Source organism: Pelmatolapia mariae, linkage group LG5 (assembly GCF_036321145.2).
Source record: "Pelmatolapia mariae isolate MD_Pm_ZW linkage group LG5, Pm_UMD_F_2, whole genome shotgun sequence".
Lineage (NCBI taxonomy): Eukaryota > Metazoa > Chordata > Actinopteri > Cichliformes > Cichlidae > Pelmatolapia > Pelmatolapia mariae.
In genome coordinates, this window is record NC_086231.1 from 9,089,575 (window position 1) to 9,109,862 (window position 20,288).

A 20,288-nucleotide genomic window follows, 5' to 3' on the forward strand; every position below is an offset into this window, starting at 1 on the left:
ATGCTTCAGTAGTCATTTTATAACCCCAGCAAAACATCTCTGAAAAGTTCAGACAGGGACATATTTGCCACTCTTTTAACAACAATCTGTGAGACCGGGAGTTGAGGGGGATCTGCTAGTCTTTTGGGATAAGAACGCTTATAGGTAAAGATAGGATGCCTGGAAATGTTTTGACCTTTAAAATAAAATTTCCTTGAGATTAAAACATCTGTTCAACATGTGCTTCTTTTTCTTTATCTATCTTTATTTCAGGCAGCCTACATTTTTCTCCCAGTATTCCTGCAACCTCCAGAAACCTATTGACTGCTCACAGCTCAACCAGCAGCACGTGCATTGGCACACTCAATTTTTTTTTTGACATTCTCTTGTTCCCATTTATTATTCACATGATTCATTGTTTATATTAGTAACGTGTTTACCATTTGCATTATCACTGTATTACTTTGTGTGTCTTTCAGTATGCATGTGTGTGCCAATATAACTACTATACTACTATTTAATAACTGGTTTAAAGAAACTTTTTTTAGCATGTTTGAGACATTTCATTTCATTTTCACTTTATTTGTCAGGGACCATGTACAAACAGAAATAAACATTAATCTTCTTCGAGAAAAGCTGCATTGTATGAGGTTTAGCTACGAGCTAATTTCGGTCTGCAGTCCCTGGGGGGATCAAATTGTAAATGGAAAGAAATGCATAAAAACACATCTTCTGTTTTATCAACTTTAGTTTATACAAAAACTGCGGAAAGCGCCCAGCTAAAATTATAAAAGCCACATGGACACTATCCACCTTATATATTCCCCCAAAAAACTGCAACCAATATATTTCTATACCCAGTCAATGGGCAGATAAAGCAAAAACCAGTAACAGACCAAAATAAAATCATCAGTTAACAACTTAAACACAAATGCAGTTAACTGTTCAATATAATCCCAAAAGGTTGATTCTGTTCATCTGGACGTAGCGTTTTCAGTGGGAGAAACGTTCAAATATAATAAGACAAATACATTTTATTAATTATGTATCAGAACATATAGACAGTATCAAATGTATCCAATTCCTACGCACATAAGTATCAAGTGTGATTATGTAATGTCTCAAAGCTTTATATACTAACAGAAACCAGAAAACAAAATGTTAAAATTGTGTTCATGGGTGTTTGGACAAATTTTGGCTCTAGGTCACAGTCACAACCATCACAAAGCTGAAAGTTTGCAGATGGTTATTGATATTGTGTTGTAAAGATATGTGGTTCTGACTAGTAAAGAGTGATTAATAACTTTCATTCTATTTACTTTAGATTATTTCACATATTGGAAATAACCCACAGAGCTTTCTGTCTGATCAGGCTAATGTATTATTAGATGTTCGCTCTGGACACAAGTGTTAATATGCCATGATTTAAGCATCATTTTCAATCTCTCAGCTTTGAGGAATTTGTGTAACACTATATGAAAATGTTTGTGAGAATAAAATTAAAATAACCAACTGCAGTGTTTAATGTTTAAGATCAAAAATGATATGAAATGGGAGGTTATAAAGCTATTTCTTGGAACATGTTTCTACTTAAAAGCCTCCAAAATGAAACTCTCAGTCTGTTTCATAGCTTTGAGTTGTTATACTAACCTGTATAGCAGGATGTTTTGTTATGTTTCTCCTATCAGTCAGCCCTTGAGTAAGTTTTGTGTTTCTACAAAAGATGGAGGCGTAATTGTTTATGTTATGGCTAGTTTCTCACCCCTTCTGTTACTACCAAAACAGCATGTTGCTGAGTCAGTAGGAAGACATCATTGATATCGATCAAGCGTATCGCTGATGGAAATATTTCCATTCCCCTTTACAACAAGCAAAGAAAAAGAACAAAGTCCTCCGTACGTAAAGTTTACAGTCATGAACAAAAGTGACATGTATCTAATGTCAGAACCACAGGCTAGCAGTCTGTGCCATGCAAATGTTAAATGCAATAACGTATTTGATATATCAAACACTGCAGTGATGGTGTTTCACTTTCTTACATCATACCCCTCGTCTCACACACAAGTTTATCCAATATTCTGACAACACACATGCTTATTGAAGGAGGAGAGAAGCAGAGGTTAAGCTAGTAACAGACTGGTGAACTACACAGGTAGAGGAATCACAGAGACACCAGTGTGGAGACAGAGGCATGCACAAATACTCAGATAAGACATCTACCTCCATTTTTACCACTTAGTTCTGTCCTGCCACCCAGTGGTGTGGGCATGCTACTAAATATCAACCCATTGCATTTAAAAAAAGGCACTATGAAAAATGTATTGATAGTATTAAAGGCAGCTGCAGGGCTGAATATAAAAGATATGAATAATATTCTATTCTGTTGAACTACCAAATATATAGAAGGCTTTCACTTTAACAAAACAGAGAGGATACTTGCACATCCTTGCAAATCACTCTAAACTTCATATCACACATAAGTGCTCTTTCATGTATAGATACAAGTGTTAATATGCTAATATTTATTACATGCTTTGCTTGAAATAGAGTATTTTAAATTGCAGTATTTCTGCTTTTACTGGAGACAAGGATTAAAATGTTTTCTTTACCATTGGCAAGTGCACTACCTCTGTGATTCTGACATTTAACCAGTTTTTGGAATACGTTGCAGTAGAAAAACTGGGTTAGACTTTGCATTTAATACCTGCACATCCTAAACCCAGAAATCTCATTTATCATTTTTATCATCTTTTTATATACTTGAACTTTACTTGAGTTGGTTTTTTCTTTGTAAATTTAAAGGAGAGAAACAGCAGAACGGCTTCTATTATCCTGATGATATTTTCCATTTCCGTTTCTTTACCAATAAGTGGAATGAATGCCTGTGATTGTGTTGGCATAAAGTAACCACAGTAATTGTTTGACTGGCTTAGCCATGGGAAGAAAGGGATAAGCAGTGATTATTAGTAGGCTGATTGTCCACCTCTAGCATCTGGTTCTGGAATTTGTCCTTGATCATTTGATTTCAGGATAATGAATGAAAAAAAAAAAAAAACACACCAACCACACAGAAAACCTGACTTGTTGACTAACTATAATGTACCAGCAGAAGAAAACCAGCAGAAGAAAATCACCACTTTGTTCTCTTATCTCATATTTCCTCTTTTCTGTCCCTGGCAACTAATTTGACCAAAATCCACATTTCCTCCATCTTTCTCTCTGCCATTCCTCATATTAGCACATAACAGCAACAGTCCACAATTAATGCAGTTAAGCTTTACATAAGTTATGTTTGACATGATTGATATTTTTGGGTTGTGAGGATGCCTGCACAGCCACACAGCCCTCCCTTTCTGGTGAAAATGATATGTCAGGAAAACCTTGAGGGAATTTCTTCAGACTGGGCACAAACGTCCACTTGAATTTGACTGTGAAGTGATTTGATTTTGATTCTTACTGTGAACTCGTAATGAAAAAGAGTTCTTGTAAAGAAAACCGACATGAAATCTTTTAAGTTCATGTGTTATTATGAAAGTATTCATTCACGTCATACAAAATTCTTTGATTTTTCTGTATGTGTGTATAAATATTGTTGTTGTTGAATGTATTAGACCACCTGTCCTTAAAACAAGGAAACAGAGTTATCTTAGAAACCTGTGAAAAACTTTTACAATGAAAAAAAGTTTTAATTACTAAATTTGCTGAACTGAAATGAATTAAAAGTAAGATTCACCTATTACACAATGACTGTAATTTGACATCTTTATGTGTTTTACTACTGTACTTTTTCTGCTTTTCGTAAACCAGTACATTGGAAAATAACAACAATAATTATATTTTAGCATTAAAACCTTAATTTCTAAGACCTTCAAAGTATTATTTAATTTAACTTGGTTAGTGTTTTGGAGCAACTGTGACCACATAATTTCTATATATTCTGATTCTGATTGATTTTGATTCTGATTAACCATTACAGAAACATAAAACATTATTTTGGAAATACAGGAAATGTATCATCATGGCTATGATCCTACCTGTCTGGAAGATCTCAGACTGTCAGTTGTAATGTTAGTTGTAATGTCGGCTTTCAGCACCAATTTGCCATCAGGTGAGAAAGCCGACATCTCACAGATTCTGATGCGTCAGGTCGGCGCTTTGTGTTTACATCTTTTTTAAGGATCCGTTTACCTGCTCTCATTTCCTGTTTTAGCTGTTTGGTGGTTGTTGAAATAGCTTTGTGAGCTTTAAGCATTTTCTGCCTTGCATTTGTGTTCTTAATGCTGATTATACAGATTTGATGGTCACAATTCAGTACTTGTCCCAAAACATCACCTTCAAAATTGATGACTATGTCATAAATTGCAGCGACAAGGTAATGAACTTGGGCATGTGGTTTGACCCGATGCACTCTTCGAGTCTCACGTAAAAGAGACAATAAGGACTGCCTTTTATCACCTAAAGAACATAGCTAAAATCAGACAAGTTTTATCACTTGACACTGCAGAGGTTCTTGTGCATGCTGTTACGATCCAGCTCAAAAGCCGCAACATAAATAAGGAGACGAACAGCAGAATTTAGGTGAGAAGAGGTTTTATCTTAAAATGCATAGCAAGTTGGCTAAAATAGCTGGTATTACCAAGGCAAGGGCTAGTGAGCCTCCCTGAAAACCTGCTTCAGGTATGCTTTTATAGACACCTGACTAGGTGTCAATTAGCACCAGCTGAGCACACTGAGGAGATTAGTGGCTGCAGAGGGGCGTAACAATGCATTAGTGTCTTCACGCATTGACTATTGTAACGCTCTGCTTTCTGGGTAACCGAAGAAAAGTTTTAGAGGTTTACAGATGGTACAAAATGCAGCTGCTTGCATTTTAACCAAAACTGGGAAATTTGAGCACATTACCTCAGTACTGAAATCTCTTCATTGCTTGCCTTGCAGTATTTAAGGTCCTGTTGCTCACCTATAAGGCTTCAAATGGTTTGGCACCTTCATATCTCTCTGACCTTTTGCACCTCTATGTTCCACCCCCTGCTCTCCAATCTCAGGATACTGGCCTTCTAAAAGTTCCTAAAACCAGAAAAAAGACTACTGGGGAGCGTGATTTTTCTTTCTGTGCCCCATCTTTGTGGAACAACCACGCTGAAGATATTAGGCCACAGGTTTAGCTTTGTAAACCTGTGGAGGTTTACAAAGCAAAGAACTATTTGTTCACCCTATCCTATGTGTCTTAATTCTATGCCTAAAGCTTTTACTGGTTCTTATTGCTATTCCCTTTTGTTTTATCAGTTTTTAAACTGTATTGTTTTTTCTGTATTCTTTTATTTATTTATCTTTTTTTATCTTCAAATAGCCATTCAGCACTTTGTTTGAAAGCTCTTTATAAATGAAGTTATTGTTATCATTATTAATGTGGGCCCACTGTGTTGTACTTAAAATAGTAAAGCTGTGCTAATTACATTACAATACAGTTTTTGTATTTGTTGTATTAGTTATGTATCGAATGATCAAATGTATTGTTACAGTGGTCCCCGGTAGGGACAGCGAATTATCACCCAAGAGGATAAGAATGTGTGTTTGAGTGTTTTTTTTTTTTGTTTGTTTGTTTGTTTTTATTTTCAGAATCAGAATCAGAATATCTTCATTGTCATTGTAACAAGTACAATGAAGTTAAGTGTTATCTGTGTAATAAGTTTTTATTTATTGCTGAATGACTGTGTTTTACCTCTTTTTTTTTTTTAAATGTTTCTTTTGTAATTATATTTAAACTTTTCTTTCTTGACACCGCAGGGACTGCACTTAATTTCGTTGAACTTGTTACAATGACAATAAAGTTATTCTGATTCAGATTAATGGTCCTGTTATCAGTATGCTACACCACATGCTATAGTTGTGATAAGCATTGTTCTAGATGATCAATAATTTAGCAAAAAAGAAAAAACATGTAGAGAAAAAGCGCTCTGGAACAAAATTCACAGAGAGTAAAAAGGAAATTAAAGAGGAATCAGTACAGTTAAGAAAAGCTCTGATATTCTCCATGTGCAAATAAACAATTTGACAAGTCTGTGTTTACAAGTGGCCAAAAAATATCCACACGGGGGCAGTACAAAACATCTGAGTAAAGAGCAAGGTGCAATATCCATGTTTACATTTGCAAACTTTTTTATTCATAGGAAAATCAAGGATCATTATCAAGTAACATATTGTCACTTTGTTTCTTTCTAGAGTTGATAAGACCTTTTCCAGGACCAGAAGTTTATGGTAAGTCCCCTCCTTATGAAAAGCAAAGAAAATTTAGTTTCACACTTCACTGGTCCCATGCACTCCACTTCACAATGTTGCATTTACAGCACCTTAGGAGACTGAGGCTTTACGACTCTCTTCCCATTCAGCACGGCCAACCAAAAATGTTAATGCATATGAAGCATCAGTTGTCTCAGTAGAGAATTAAACATGAATAGATCTGTTCTGTATGCAGTAGTTTTTCATGGCCAACACAATTATGCTGCAGCAATAAAAATTTGAATGTAAAAGATACATGAAAAAAAAACCCACAAACTTACTTTTATCCACTTTAATAATTTCAGAATATTAAAGTGATGATCTCAGTAAAAGATGGTAATGGCTAATAAGGCTGCTTTCCTCTCTAGCTATAAAAGTCACAGATATGCTTGTAATTTTATTGTCACTGGAAAACTCTGTTTGCTATGATGACTCTGGACATCTGTATATGATCAAAGAGGAGCTTGTAATGTTCCATACTTGGCAGGTAGTCTCACAGCATGTACAGGGAATGTGCGGCTGGAAATACAGGGGCAAGAACAGATGGAAGGAGACAGGAAGCATAAAAATGTGTGTAATACCAGCTGGCCATGTAGAGCACACGCCTCTGAGATCTCAGCCATCGAGAGTTCTCAGAACAATTGATAATACCACTTTTACACAAGTATATCTTTCCAGGTTTCTCTACTGGATTGAGATTCATTTATGTTTATATGCAAGTTCGTATGTAAATGTTTTACAGTTTCGTAAAACATTAAACCAAGGAAACAAAGGTCAGTATCACAAACTGTTTACTATACAATAATCATTTACATGTTTACAATATCATTTGTTTTTTATAATCAGGCTAAATACTATTTAGATTTTCTTAATGTGTATGTGGCACATGAAAATAGCATTTTTATTTTCTTTGTTTTTTCTTCAGGGGGAATTTGCAAAAAAAATGCCTAGGCCTTAGAATTAGACAAAAATTGAGTCATAATGAGTTTGGAAAGGACAATAGATGGATATACTGAAAGGAGGAAATTGAAGGTGCATGGATAATTCAAGCTCATTGGAGGAGAATACACCCTCGCACACCCGCTGAATCTCATTATGAGGATTTCAATTTCTCTCGGTTGCAAACAGGTCTGAAGCAGATGCTAATGGCGCCTCAGGGCAGGGCTATGCAGGTACTAGTTATCCACAGCACTGCTTTGTGATTGTAATCACTGAGTCATTATGCCAATTGTGTATTCCATCAGTCTCAGGCTGCATTTAGATTAGAAAGTGAGGGGAAAAAGCAAGATATCAGCAAGATATTTACTATCAAATTATTTGGGGCACAATGAGGGATTTCTTGAGGAGTTTATTTGTCCACTACATTTTGTTCTAACAGCTCTGCATACTTGGAAAAATCTGCACAACCACCTAAAAGTTTGCAGTCACTGAGCAAATTATACATTTTGATCAGTTAAAAAACGTAATGCAAGTGCAAGGTTTGCTTATTAAAGGCTTAATAAAGTTTAATTCATTTGCAGCGCAGCATTTTAGATCTTCAGTATTCTGGGGTGAATTTATTTTTGTAATCTGCAGAAATTAGTTTTAGATTATAAAGTAGTTTGAGCAATTTGGATTATTTTGATAGGAAACACATTTAACTTGCTAACACAGTAGGTCAATAGGGTTAATATCCTGTAGCAGATAACCAGCTGGCTACATCTTGTCTGAATAGCGCTTACATAGTCTGGAACTGTGCTTTTGTCATGCTGTTGCAAAATGGAAAGATCAACTTAGATCCTGTTTATACTGGATAAATGTCCCACTTTACCATCAAAAAGCAGCCTCGGGCCATCACGTTTTTATTTTATCTTCCACGTTTAGCATCAAGTGTTTTTTTTATTCAGAGTTCTTTGCTTTGATCTAAAGGCCCACTATCAGTTTCACTGATGGAATAATGTTGTTTGGATTGGATTGCAGCGGTCCCCAACCTTTTTTGCACCACGGACCGGTTTAATGTCAGACAATATTTTCACAGACTGGCCTTTCAGGTGTCGCAGATAAATACAACAAAATAAAATGATACGACCAAGAGAAAAACTGTGGCATTTTGTAAATATAATAATAAATGCGAATTCACTGTGTAATTGTGTAACGTTATTAGCAGCGTCCTCCTGAAATGCGCCAACAACATTGAGAGTAACAGCCTCCTCTTTGTGCCTTAATGTTCTCTGGTCGCTATGGTAACGTGTAAATATTTCTTTCAAAATAAGACACACAACTACAAAACAAATATAAAGTACATGAAAATATATAGAACATTTATTCATAACACATGGGAAAAGACCCAGGGAAACCGAGTTAAGGATAAAAACCCCGAAAACCATAAATTTCACACCCGAGCCTCAACTCTCGCGGCCTGGTAGCAAACGACTCACGGACCGGTCCGTGGCCTGGTGGTTGGGGACCGCTGTTGTATTGTATCTAAAATAAGCATGACAGTTGTTAGCCTTGTTTAATTGCGAATGGTTTTTTTTTCTCGAATGATTAATCACGTTTAAACTGACACACCTGGAACAGGTAACACAATGTGTCAATCAGAAAACAGTGGTGATGGCCAATGAGGCTTAGCCTCTGTATGCTCACAGTTATTCCATTAACCTTACGGAGGTTAATGCAATAGCCTCATATTTGACTCCATTAATCATTAATTATCATATGCAACATTCCCAATCAATTTAATTTATTTTAATTAAAACTAAATCTGTTTTTCAATACATACATATTTCCAAACTTTTGATTGTTAGTGTGTGACTAATTGCATCTCTCCACCTCTGTTACCTAGCCTGTCCCACAGCTATTGTAAGAGGCACAGGACCATGTCGGGAAGATTTACGATATGAGCTCCAAGTGTGTGTCATTAAATCTGGGTTTCTTGGATTCCCTGCCATGTACCACTGCCTCAAATCCATCACATTATTCTCAACCAGCCAGGGGTACTGTCGGTGTGAGTGAGTGTGACGGTGGACAAACATGCAGCGTCCACACTTTTCTGTCACTCTTAACGAGCACCAGTATCTCCGTCACCGTACTCTGGAATGCACTTTCAGCTCGTGTTGAGCCCTGAATCACTTGGACAAAGAGGTTCACTTTGTGAAAAGTGAGAAAACACTTATGTTACTGCTAAACTGCTCACAGCACAGTTCCCAATTAAACACTCATTAACTTGATTGCTCTGAATAATGGTGGTGCTTATCTTCCTCAGTCTAAAGATCCTGTTGTGCTGCAATAAGCAGGCCAGAATAAATGCCATGGCATTTCTGCAAGAAATTGTCAATCTGAAATTGGCCATATTTTCATTCTTAACAACTCAGTTTTCCACTAATGAGGGAAAGCACTGGAATAATGCTGGAGTGATGTATGCAGACTGTGATACTGAAGATAGACTGGAAAAATAGTACTTCTTTTATACTGCATCTATATTTATCATTATAAATTAAAATCACTACTAGTTAACTCATTTGGTACAGGACACACCTGAAGGGGCTTTTATTTTGGGATAGTGGGATATATTTATATTGTGTGTGTGCACAGCTGTTGCCTTGTAGCCATCTAATCTGAACAGTACAAGTGCTATGAGGCTAATCAAGCCTTTGACTGACACTAGGAGATGAGTGGTAATGAAGTGCTCTTCAGTGTTAAAAGATGAAAAAGAGTGAGGCGAAGAGGCCTCTAATTGGGTATCCGTGCCACTTCAGATTGCTGTTAATGGCCAGTATTCATCCTAATATGGTGGTCAGTGTCATGGGGAGAAAGCAAACAGGAAGAGAGAGCGTAGCCAACTGCAGCTCAGCGACTGTCAGATGGAAAAACAAACTTGTTGAACCTTTTATATTTTCCACATTGGAACTCCTGTCATTATATATATAATATGAAGTGCACAAGGTTATTTGTTCTCTTGTGTTCCTTTTTTGCTCTAAATTATGCTAGTGCACTCTGAAAGCTCAGTGGTTGTCTCCTAGCACCACTTTGACCAGATCGTCACTTGGTTTGAATATCAGTTGCTCTGCGTAGCTGGTGTCACTCTCCTCTGACCTTTTTTCCCTTCATCTTGAGCTTCAGCACTCTGCCCCATTCATGCTATTGCCTGTCTTGTTTTGCGCCCTATAGAGGGTCAGTTCTGCCCAAAAGGCTACTCTTATATGTCAAGTAAGTGATCAGCTCTTTCTACATTGAACCCAATCATCTCAGTAAAAAAGAACAAAAAGAAAAAAACTATCAGTGCTTCTACTGTAATTTAACAATTGCTTACTTTTCTGACACCATGAACATATAATATTAACTTTGGAGAGTGCTTCTACCAGCATAGCATAACACAAGCCTCATGCAGGTTTGCACAAGTCTGATGTAACCAAACTGAAGTTGTGTTCACAGTCTGTGTGCACTTAGTTTTATTTACAGTGGTTTGTTGATTATCTATACTTACCTCATCTTTACCTGGTCTGTCAATTAGGATTTTCCAGTTATGGAAAAAGAGATTATTAAAGGATGCCTCGAAGATAGAAAATAAAAGTAATATTCAATTTAAATGTTTCGAGTTTAAAACAGAAAAAAATCACACTCCAAAACAGCCTCTCCAAATATGCTTTTGTTTTATAAGAACCTCTTATCTTATTATTCATATCTTGCATAATACAATTAGTATGACTAATGTTAATTATCTCTAGAGGCTTTCAGTGAGAACAGAACAAAATCCTTTCACAACCTTTTTTGTATCATTTTGAGTGGTGACACAGCACTTGTTTAAACAGGTTTGGTTTTTTTTTTTTTTTACAGAAATCAGACAGCTCTATTTTATCATGGGTAAAAAGAGGTGGTATTGACTTTTGTTTTTGTTTGTTTATGGGCTGACTATGTGTCATTTTGACTGGTATCCAAATCAAAAAAGAGACCTCTCCTGCAACCCTGTGTGTCTATTCCACAGTAAGTTCACAGATAATTACAACTCAGTGTGTTTGGAATCTGGTCAACTTATTGAGGTTGTTCTGAGGCCAAAGTCAGAAAGCAGCAGTGCGATGGTGATAGTACCAGATGGGGGTTGCCTTATTTATTGTATTTAGTACGCCTCTTCAGTTAATTAGATACTAGCATGCAGCTGTGGATGGTAAATGACGACTTTGTATGTTAGGATCTTTTTAAAGTACTGCCCACCTGCTCACTATTCAAATAATTTTCTTGTAGCACAGAAGAGAATAAAATTGTTTTTGTTAGACTGAAGGCTCGCACAAAGGACCTGTATAAGTTGAAGAACTGTAAACTGGGTAAAGCTTCTCAAGGAGATTACAATAATAAATGTTTAGAGTTGAGCGTAATATCTACTCTTTAAATCTCTTATAACATTACAAAAACATCTTGTTCACGTTCTTCCCTGTTGTCTCAATATAAAGACATTTTTATTTAATTAATTGAAAAGCTTGGCCTTATTGAGAGGGTAATGGTGCCTGATGTTGTAGTCATTTCGAATTATCAGAAGGTCAACTCCATGTAATCAAGCTCTATTACATCTCACATCAGGAGACACATCAATTAGCCCCTGCATATATCTCTGTGAGCAGGATGAAAGAAAGAAAAGCCGAATGATGATGATGACGATGGAGGAAATTATGCATCATACCAACAGTATAACTGTTTGACTAGTGTATGCATCTATGGTTTGCTTCGTGACAGTTATGTGTATTGTTTCTAAATGACACTATCAAATCAGTCCTCACACTTATCCAATGACGTATATGCAATTAGTGTCACATATTTCTAAGCTAATTTCCAAAGCCCAGGTTGTCACTGGAGATGAAGCGTGGCACTTTCTTTTGTCTGTAAAATGGGGAAGACAATGTCGTTTGGTGATGAGATTTCTAGAATGACTCATAATCACTTGATGTCGTCAGTAGTGATAATTGGTCTGAGCTTTTTTTTTTTTTTTTCCATCTTCCGTACTTTTATTATGCATGTAAATTTACCAACTTCTAATTATCATGTGCTACCTTGATTTTGTGCGCCTGAATCACCATTTTATCATGTGGTACATCAGTTTCCTTCATATTCTTCCTTTTCACATCATATCCTTTAAGTATCATTTCCTTCTCTTTTTGAAGTTAACTATGTTGTTTAGTTTTTGTTTTTTTGTGCCCTTTTGTGCCACAGGGAAAAGCCAATAAAATCCCAATAGCTCTAATCACCCAATTAGTCACAGAGACACTCAGAAACTTAGGAGTGGTGTTTGTTTCAATCCACTTATGATTCTGTTCCTTCATGATTAGGGCCCTGAAAGTGTAAGGTTTTTTAAAACTTTATTTGTAGTTGTGTAAGTTTGCAATCTTACTAGGTACACTTTATTAGGTACACCTTGCTAAAATTGAGCCCCTCTTGCCTTCAGCACTGCCTTAATTCTTTGCATCACAGAATCAAAGAAAGAGCTTGAAACAAGCCTCAGAGATTTTGGACCATATTGATGTGACAGCATCATGCAGTTGTTGCACATTTGGTGGCTGCTTAACCATGATGTGAACCTCGCCTTAGACCACATCCCAAAGTTTTGAGATCTGGTTACTGTGGATAATGTTTCAATACAGTTACCTCAATGTTTGAAAAAACAGTTTGATACGATTTGAGCTTTGTGACATGGTGTGTTATTGTATTCTGCTGGAAGTAGCCATCAGAAGATGAGTACACTGTTGTCATAAAAAGAGTCAGCAATAATACTCAGGTCAGTCCCAGCATTTAAACGATGGTCAGTAAGAGGCCCAAAGTGTGCCAAGACTCATCAGATCAAGCAACCTTTTTCCAGTCTCTTTTATCAAGTTTTGGTGAATCCATGTGGACTGCAGCCTTAGTTTCCTGTTCTTAGCTGACAGGAGTGCCACCCAGTGTGTATAGGCTACAGGAGGCCTCTGCTGCTGTAACCCATTTGCTTCAAGATTCAGCATGATGTGCATTCAGAACTCCTCTTTTGCATATCTTGGTTGTAACGAGTTATTTGAATTACTGTTGCCTCCCTAAAGCAGTCTGGCCATTCTGCCCTAAACTCTGACATCAGTGAGGCATTTTCACCCATAGAACTGCCGCTAACTGATTGTTTTTTGGAAATGAGACAAGGTTGCATAGAAACTTGTCTCAGTCAGCAGTTGCAGAAGTTCTCAAGCTAGCACAACAACAATGGCACATTCAAATTCACTTAAATCATCTTTCTTCCTCATTCCGATGCATAGAGGAAATAGAAGAAAATACTAACAAGAGCCATACATGGCTATGGTATTATTTAGGGACAAATTACAATATTTTAAAACCACTTTTGCCTAAACTGAACGTAAAAGTTTAATTTTGTGGAGATACAAATTCATTTAAATCTAAAGTCCTTCATATAGCATATGACTTTATGCAGAGAAAAGAAAAACAGAGACTTGCAGTATTGTAAGCTGTGGATGAGCTGTAATCTGTCAACCATATGGTACCTGCCGCACCATGGTCATGTGATTTTACACTCAGTTTGAGTCCAGATTATGACTGCCAAAATCAATAGAGGTGGGCACACAATATCTAAGTAATTATGGGAGCCAGTGGGGTTCTGGGAGTGCTGACAACACTGTTATTGTGAAAGGACTGCTTCCTTTTCCAACCTTACAAAGAAAAAAAAGTTCAAAGCCACGTCCTGCACCCTAATGCTACTAATGATAATTATGTGATACTATTCAATTCATTTTTATCTATATGGCACCAAATCACAACAACAGTCACCTCAAGGTGCTTTATATTCAAAATACTGAGAAAAGCCTAATAATCAGACGACTCCAAATAAGCAAGCACTTGGCAACAGTGGGGAGGAAAACCCCCTTTTTAACAGGAAGAAATTTCCAACAGAACCAGGCTCAGGGAGGGATGGCCATCTGCTGTCATTGTGATGTAAGGGAGAAAAGACACACTGTGGAAGAGAGCTAGAAATCAATAATAATGTTTAAATGTAAAGTGGTGTATAAACACATAGAGAGAGAATAGAGGCGAGTGAAGAAGAAGTGCATCATGGGAAACCCCTAGCAGCCTAGGCCTATTGCATTCTAAGTAAGGGAGGGCTGAGGGTCACTTGCTTCAACTATAAGCTTTGTCAAAAACGAAAGTTTTCAGCCTAATCTCAGTAGCAGCAATGGTGTCTGTCCGTGAATCCAAACTAGGAGCTGGTTCCACAGCAGAAGAGGGGCGTGAAAGCTGACAGCTCTGCCTCATACATTATATTTGTGCTGGTTACAGAGCCCCTAAACCACTGGTAGAACTGAGATCAGTCTGACATCAGAAACTAGGTTTGATTTTGGAACTTTCAAAGCCACAATTCACCAGAAGGTACTGTTAAAAATATTTCAGCTATACTCAATTGGTCAGTAAAGTTTGTACATGAGAGGTGCTGGAGAATTAAAAACTGCAGGCTGATGGAGGGAGGATAGCTCCAAATAACACTGACGTGGCTGCATAACATTTTAAGGGAGGAAGTCAAGTATATCTTATTGTCTGCTAGTATATATGTCATGTCAAAAGGGGGAAAAAAATCTTTTAAATTAAAACGTTAGCAGTGTTGCTTTAAATGCTGAATACTCTGTGCAGTGTGTGGTGTGTAAATGTTAAATGTTAAATTTAGTCAGGCTGCCTCAGGAGGGCACTGAGTGCAGACACAGAGTCACAGTGAGAAATACATAGAGGGGAACTGGAAAAAAAAAAGAGTCAGCATGAACCACATATAGTTGCTCCCATAATTGCAAATTGTATGGTTAACTTAACACTACTGAATTCCCATAAACTAACTCTGAGGGGCAGAAAAAAGTAGTCATAATGTGTATAGTCAACCTGCTTCTAGGCTGACTTCCATTTGTTGTGCTCCATGTAAGCATAGATCCTCTTTCATCTCCAGCTCCACCCCGCTGGCAGCTCAGAGGCTTTAACAGGCAGAAAGGTGTTGATTGTACTTAACCTGCATGCTTCATGCTGCCTCTCTGCTCTACCTGTTGGGGCTCAACTATGTCTAGGTGATTCCTGCAAACCCTGGGGAATCTTTCCTTGGTGGCTGGTAGCACAGCTTCATCTGCTGCAAAACCAAAATATAGGTTATCTAGTGCAACAGTATCTCCTGGGCAGTAAATGAAAACTGAGTTTTTGTGTTAATTTCATTGTTTCACCCTGGCTTGTGTAAGTGTGTATGTGCTACCCGGAACATTATATTCTCATGGGTGTGGTAGGTGTGAACTAGCATCGACCATCAAAAGCCTTGAGTCACATCCTCTCGCAGCTTTTGTAATACTTGCAGCCTGGCTTATATTTCATATAGAAAATATGTAAGCAGTTAGACAGTGATGTTTTCTAAAAGTAGAGCCTTCTTTATTTCTCTTTAAAATATTCGATCATTTATCAGACCTTCCTAACTGCTGTATGTGTGGGATAGTCTTGTATAAATAGCACTGAGTGTTAGAAAGCTGAGTCACAACCCCCCCTCCAAAAAAAATTTCTGTGACTCATTTTGAATAATAACTTCTGTTCTAAAATCTGAAAGCACGAACACTTCTCTTCTACTATTCTATATTTGGTGCAGAGAGGTGGACATGAGAAGCTGGGAAATTATACGAAATCCAGTGAATGCCTTTTATAGAAGTTTTTGTGACTGCGTGCGGTAGCCATAGTGTTGTCCTTTACTGTCTTATAGACAGGAGGAAAGTACAGGATGAGGGCAGGAGGACACAAGGAAAGGAAAAACCTGAAAACTAGACCACTAGATTGAGGGGAAAAGTCAGTTCTGTTATGTTGTTTATGTTTAGGTTGTGTTGATAATAAGCATCATAGTTTAATAAACACTGACTCTTAGGTCACCACTCTACATTAGCATTTTGAGTGTAATTAATTTCCAAAAGAGACAAATACACTTTGATCAGAAGAAGACTTGGTGCATTTGGTTCTATGACCTTGCTTTGGGTCATGGAGAACAGGAACAAGACTCCAGCAAAGAACAAAGCAGATTAAGTCCGACACAATATGGAAGGTGGAGTTCGTTTGGTCTTGGGTTACAGCATGACGTGCAGAGAGCAGCAGCTGTCGTCAGGCTTAAGCAGTTTTTACCTATGTAGGTCTATGTGAAGTTTGCCAATAAGGCATAAAGAATGGTAGCAAGTGAGGCAGCAGTTGATGTAGTTTGGCATTAAGCTGAGTTGCTGTCAGCTGATATACTGGGATTGCAGACTGAGCTTGACTTTGTGGTCAGCCCAGTAATGTGCTCAATTTAAAGATGATTTTGAAAGCTTTTATTTAGAAAATTCCCACAGATGTTGTGATAGTGTAAACCTCGCTTTGGCAATAACAAAAAGAGGACATTGTGACAGTCCAAATTAGAGTAAAATTTCATCATTGTAGAGGGGAGTGTTACTGCCAGTCACAAAAAAATTTCTGAATGAACTCTGATGAAATGTTTATTTCCAGAATTGTGTCTTTTGTCCCTCATTGATAGAGGTTTTGTAATCCTGAAAGGTCAATGAATGATTTGAGTATGAAAATTTGCCATTATATATCATATACTATACCCTGTGAAATACATAGATAGAAAATAACTCAAGTTGTTCAAACATCCGTGTGAGATTTTGTACCTTGATTTGTAACATGTCTCTAGCTTCCTAACAAAAAGGAAAATGTGATTACTCAGTAATGCATTAGCCAACAGTGCCTGTGCTTATTCCTCTGTGGGCTGAGCCAGTGATTTTCTCCATTATATGTGAGTCTGCTACAAAATCTGCAACATTGGAGAGCTTTTCAGCTAACTGCCTGCCACTGTTGTGTCAAATGGACAATGGAATGGTTAGGCTAATTTGTACAGCAGGGGTTTTATGATGTTGAAACAAGCTGTCAGAGTGAGGCAGATAATAGGACAGAGAGATCTGATATTGTGGTTCAGATTAGGTAATGTCCCTTTTCTTTATAAAAAAAAAAAAAATAGAAGCTTGCTTTCAAGCCAACATCCGACTGCAGCATTTGGTCATTTTGAATTAACAGGATCTGTTATTAACAAGCAATGGGGAAAATGCAAAGCAAAGTAGCACTCAAAACTTGGATGGACACGTCTTGATCATAGATCATCAGAAAAAGTGGGAGGAAGGCGGAAAAACAAAGGGGATACTTTGCAGGGAGGGAGAGTAAGAAACAGAGAGAAGAGAGCGTTTGTGCTTGCCTCGGAATAAAACCAGACAGGAAAACGCTGGCATGCATGTGAGGAATGGGAAGCGAGGGAGAGAGCAAAACAGGGAGGGCAGGACGGAGAGAGAGGATAAGGGAGGGCTGCTCTCAGCATCATCTGACAGAAGAGAGGCTGATCTCCGACAGCAGGTGTTGGAGGATAGAGAGTGAGTCAGACAAACGGAGAGAGCGATACATAGAGGAACACCAAGTTGTTGAGGAGAGATTGAGCTGCAAGTGAGCCAGTACTACGGGCGGGTAAGCATGGAAAGAGATGATGGAGCACACTGGCTCTGTTAGGGTGAACTGCTGAAAGATAGATGAATTGAGCCAAACTCAACCCAAGATAGACAGATGAAAGAAAGCGAATGACAGAATAGAAACAGCTAAAGAACAGTCTTACTCTTGTGTAGGTGTTTCCATCTGATCCTGATCTGCATTGATCTCTTTATCAAATGCCACTTTGAATGTTGAACTTTGTCTCTCGCTCTCTTTATCTCCCTCCCTCTTTCTCTCTAGTCCACCCAGGAAGTGGCTGACTGGCATCTCGAGTAAATGACTCTGCTTTCATTGTGCATTAGCTGCTGTACTTGATTAGATTAGTTGCTCTCTACTAAGTGGACCTGCAAAGCTTAGGGGTTTATGTGTACTTGTCTCTTTGAGGCTGCGCGTGTGTGCATGTGGGTGTGTGTGTCATCCAGTGTCTGCATGTCCATGTCTGTGTTGTTGTTGGTAAAAGGAAGGATGCAGCCAAGCAGGACATTACTCTTAAAGCTAAAACGTGATCCTGATATTATTTTTGTTCAGTATTTATGAATCTCCGAAGCCCGAGCCAAGAGCAAGAATTTAATCTGCAGAGCTATTGAAGAGTGAAACCTGAAGCCGCTCCAAGGACGATGAATTGGAAAATAGCATTCTGTTGTTTGAGCGCTCACATTCATTTGAGCTTTGTTTGACTGTAATGTCAACAGTTATCAAGCAGAAAATGTGCCAGCGTGTCTGCAGAGTTTGTGCTTTGCCAAAGCAAAGTCTCTAGTTCACTCATTTTGCAGCAACTCCAGGCTCTGTTTTGTGGTGACACATCAAGGGAAAAGCTGACATGATGATGATGATTTTGATCACCATATTAGCAAAACACAGTTACTGCTTTACACCCGGTACTAGTGGAAGCAAAGCGGGATAAATAAATATGTTGCGGTTTAGATTATGGGCTTGTTGTTCTTGTGCTGACTTTATTTAGTGGTGGTTTATTTGTTTTATTGCTTTTTGTTGGGGGATTTGCATTTGAAATGCATCTCTATATTTGTCTGTGCAAATTGCATATGTAGTTGGATAATTTATAGTAGGGTGTTTTTGTTTTAATTACAAAGACAGTAACTATATGACCTAAAATAATTAATTGGACCAAACACAACTGGGTGGATCATTATGATGCTCTCGTTTTAGGTAAGTTTAAAAGTTTGATTTCTTCTTGTTGCATACATTAATCCTACCTCATTTAGGCATTAGTTACAAAGCACTGGGTAGCATTTGTGATCTCATTTTAAATGCACCGAGGTCTCCTTGCTGTGCATAAGTTGTCTCCTAAACCCATTATGGTAAGCTTTAATGGATAAACTTACTGTACTATTAATAGGCAAGGTTACTCTACCATAGCAGCACTCGACCAGATGATATCTGACTCCTCCTGCAGTGCCCGTGGTTATCGTTTGTTTGCCAAAAAAAACAATGCATCATTGAGCCGGACATGTGCAATATTCATGTTCAGCCAGTATTTAGCCTGGGGTCTCTACTGTTTGTTTGATAACCACTGTAGATCATCGCTGATGAGCCTCCCAGATGACCCTTCAGATGAATGTTTTAGATAACCATTTTCTGCTTTTTCATGCTTGTAGACCTGACCGTAGGCTGACTGAAGGCAGAGCTGTTAGACAACTGATAAACAGACAAATTGTCAGTATATTTTAACTTTTGTGCCAAGCTATAAAATAATGTTTATTTGTCCTGTTGTCTATTTGTTAGCAAGATTACACAAAAAATAATCTTTCCAATTTTAATTAAACCTTTAGAGGGTCATAGCACAAGGTAAGGGCACATTGCAGTTATTTTGGTGTGAATCAAAAGGTTAATGTTTGATTTTTTTTCATAATTTTGTAATAACTAACATTAACTACATCTGCAGCTTTTCTCGTTATATGAATAGATCAGTTGCGTTTTTCTAGAAAAAATACCTAATGGGCCGCACTAAGGAGGGTATGCAAAGAACTGTAGCTATTTGAGAATACGGGCATTTGTAACAGAGCTATAATAACTATTAATGTGAAATTGATGTTATTATTTTGCTGCTTAAAGATTTAGATGTGTGTTTGTGTTGTATTTATGTATTATTTCTTTGAGTGAAGTTTGGCACCCATCTAGTTTTGCTGGTATGGTTTCATAGTCTTGGATCCAAATGTGACTTTTAGAGAAGAGAAATCATATTTTAGTGGCCAGTACATTTCACTGTTAATTTGATAAACTAAATAAATGCATTTTGCTCTGTTTGTCTGACCATGACCCTGCATGCTCTCTGTGACTACAGTACCTCTGTAAACACAAACTACTCAAAATAATATTTTAAATCCAGTTTGTAGAGCATTCAGTGTTGCCCCGCTCATTGGCATTTGCAGGTGCAGCACAGCCTGCGCCTTGGTTGGAGAACAGGAAGCTGGAATGCTTATCAGAGCTCATGACCTGGCAGTCCGTGGAGGCTGCTGCTGGTAAACACAGGATTAATTGGTGGATTTAGATTCAGAATGCTT

General features: G+C 37.7%; 1 protein-coding gene across 10 annotated transcripts in view; it reads left to right on the forward strand.

The window, feature by feature from the left end:
• rap1gapb (RAP1 GTPase activating protein b) overlaps positions 1-20,288 on the forward strand; it is a 107,226-nt gene that overhangs the window by 50,305 nt on the left and 36,633 nt on the right. For 4 of the 10 annotated variants that reach the window (XM_063473558.1, XM_063473564.1, XM_063473561.1 and 1 more), the window contains exons 1-2: positions 17,609-17,745; positions 18,007-18,038. The exons of 1 other annotated variant lie outside the window; for it this stretch is intronic. The gene's annotated coding sequence lies outside the window, so the exon portion shown is untranslated. Of the gene's footprint in view, positions 1-6,201; positions 6,238-17,608; positions 17,746-18,006; positions 18,039-18,101; positions 18,934-20,288 lie in introns of those variants that run through there. 5 more of the 10 variants (XM_063473563.1, XM_063473567.1, XM_063473559.1 and 2 more) reach the window with 3 other exon arrangements.